General features: G+C 39.8%; 1 protein-coding gene across 15 annotated transcripts in view; it reads left to right on the forward strand.

Annotated features, from left to right (window-relative positions):
• The window catches only part of ptprsb (protein tyrosine phosphatase receptor type Sb), an 81,006-nt gene that overhangs the window by 21,542 nt on the left and 56,267 nt on the right, over positions 1–3,197 (forward strand). The gene's annotated exons all lie outside the window — the stretch shown is intronic.

Below are 3,197 nucleotides of genomic sequence, written 5' to 3' on the forward strand. Positions count from 1 at the left end.
GTTTCCAATGTATTTGTGGTAAATGGTACAGTATTTTTATCTATATGTCTGTTTGTCTGTCTGTCTAGCTAGCTATTCCTTTCTTTCTTTCTGTCTCATTCTCAGTTGAATGACAGCTAGTAAATTATTAGCAGTTAATGTGACGGAAATATATGCAAGTGTGAGTGTATGCATGCCCATTCTGTGTGTGTGTGTGCGCGCGTGTGTGCGCGCGCGTGCGCGCGCGCGTGCGTGTGTGTGCGCCAGAACATCAGCTCTGGACGGTGTTGTTGTTAATATGTTTTAATAAGCCAGGAGGTCCCATCAGCATGTTCCTCATCATATCCTTGATTAAAACATTTCCACAGATTTGCTGCATCAGTAGTCCACACACATACACCTACGCACACACATGCTTAGACACACTCAGCTTTCACTGCTCTGAAAATATAACCAAGCTGATTTCTTGAAAGAGGATACAGGCTAAATATGGAGATAGCACTTTTCTGTGTTAGGAATTTGCTAACGTATTTTTCATTTTCCATTTGTGTAACCAATTTGTATTGCCTATTTTAAATAATTTTATGGCCATGATCCTTTTGAGAAGACTAACGTCATATCTGAAATATTTTTATATTCAGTGAAGAGGTAGAATTACACAACACATAACTTTCAGTTGAAACGTGGGATAGAAGATAGCTGCCTTTGGACCACATACAACAGAGGTTTTTTAAGTAGAAGGCGGGCCTCCCCGGGGGATGTCCAAGAAGTTTCAGGGGAGGCTCAGTGACTGGAATAGAAAACAATATTACTTTCCCAGAGTCAGAACCTGGTAAATACCTTAGGACAGACCTTTTTAATGAAGGAAGTATGGTCTGAAGTTATCTCAAACAGCAATATTAGGCTCAGTTGTTGAGTTATGGGATCAAATAACATAATCATGATCCCATAGGCCTTCAGGAATTGAGCTAAATGAAGCAAGAGACCGGGTGCTTTATCCAAGCTTGTAACGTAGTGTACAAATGTAATAGAAAAATCTAGCCAAGAACCACTGAAATACAATGCTTGGAATACAAATTTTCCTTGACTCAAAATGAATCTAGTGCTGTCATTTCTGCCCTATGAATATTTGTGGCATTGTTATCTTCACTGTTTTTCATGCAAAGCTGATCCAATTTTAAAGTTTTTTTGCACGTACCAAAAATGGCAACGGCCTAGATTGCAGTTGTATTATTCTAACAACCCAGCATTCTGGGTTGTAGAATTTATGCCATAATACGATATCCAAAATCTAAGACAATAGCCAGTCTCATAATTGAAATCTATATGATATTGATATATTGCTCTAATTCAACCCAACATTTATTTTGTGTGATTGACTACACTGTTTGGCTGTTAGAATATAGTTATAGAACTAAGTTGATTGCAAAGTCTCACAGAGACAGAAGTCCTAGTTGCCCATAAGACATTGCAACTTCACTTATTTGTGAATAATTGTTTCCAGACTAAAGCCCCCCCCCAACAAGTAATAGTTATTCTTAAAAAAAACTGGTTATCTACAAATAATTGGTACTAACAGACAGTAGTCCTAAAAGGTGAGATTTGTGTTTAGGCTGTGTCTGACCATGTCTCTGAAGATTTCTGTGGCTCAAATCAAATCTCTTCAACCTCACTGAAAATGAATAAATTCATTTCAGACATGATACTTATTCATTACTCTTTGAAAGTTAAAGGTAGATCATATTCATGAGGGAACTAATAAACATGTTTTGCATACAATTCAGACACAACCAATGTCAAAATCATCCAAATGAAGTTTGACAAATTCAAACTTTATTGCTTATGGGTCCAAATTTCCACCCTTCAACTTTCGTCTTCCAACTTCACAGCATACTCCAACTCCAACCTCATCGTCTTTGCATCACAGAATTAGTTTTGTTGGACACATTTGGCTGCGCCATGCGTACACCTTTGACAGGAAAGACACACAAACAGGAAGAGATGCATTATTAAAAGGGGCTTAAAGGCTTGTCAAACCACAGCTGGTTTGCCGTAAGTAATGTCACTTTAAGGCACTAGCTGCAACATTTCACCCCGAGTTACGTTCATTTACCCAAAATAACTTGACAAATTAAACCTGTACCAAACACTTTTGTGTTCACATGGCATGCTAACTACACTATCCCAGGCATATCGAGCACAGCAGTACTCAGTCAGTCAGTGATTCAGTCCGATGATAACAGGTAACAAAAGTGATTCATTAGAAACAGGCCAGTGGTGGTAGATCAGTGGGAGACTTATGGTGCAGTGGATATGACACATGCCTTTGGTGTGGGAGACCCAGGTTGGAATCCCACTGTGATACATCAACGATACATTGCCACAGTGTCCCTGAGCAAGAAACTTAACCCCTAGGCGTGCAACCTCTAACAAATATAGTAACTGTAAGTCGCTTTGGTTAAAAGTGTCAGCTAAATGACGTGTAATGTAATGTAATGTAATGTAGACCGGTTTCATCCAGTGCAACATAGTGAAACCCACCATTAGTGAGACAGAGCTCTCCATTAATCCCTTATTTTCCAGGTAGCTTTCTAGAACCTGCTGATCATAACACGTTTCTATTCAGTGCAAATCCATCTAGAGCCAGTCCCTTGTAGTGATTTCCCCTGGCTTTCAGAAGAGGCTTAAGTGGTAACATTGCCAGTCGGGTGGGTTTTGCACGAGGATTGATGTTAAAACACATTTAAGAGAACAGAGTTTTGGGCTGAACCAAAAACCCCCTGAAACACATGTATGAGCTGTAAGAAGCACATGAAATTCATTCTTAATCCCATTGCCAGGACTTTGACTTTTTATCGTTTACATTCTTACATTGTTGGCAGGGGAAAAGGGCAATTTGCTCGATACTCTGTGTGCCTTTCTAAGAGCCAAACAGGCAGGAAATATTCCGCTCTTGAGTTCTAAAATGGTGGGCATGAATTTGTTCTGATTGACTAATACTGCCACCAGCTTTTTGCTTCTTCCTGTAGGGGATTATGGCAGGCATAAAATGAAACCACTTTATTTCTGACAGTCAGAGTGGGTTTTTAAGAGGCACAACACATTGCAGCAGGCACAGGAGAAGTCTTTTGACACGGTGTTATTCCACTTACTGTCAAGGCATTGCAGTGAATCTGGAAAGTGGTCCGTGTGGCTGTTAGCCAGTGAGCAGAAGTGAG

This window comes from Etheostoma spectabile, chromosome 12 (assembly GCF_008692095.1).
Source record: "Etheostoma spectabile isolate EspeVRDwgs_2016 chromosome 12, UIUC_Espe_1.0, whole genome shotgun sequence".
NCBI classification, from domain to species: domain Eukaryota; kingdom Metazoa; phylum Chordata; class Actinopteri; order Perciformes; family Percidae; genus Etheostoma; species Etheostoma spectabile.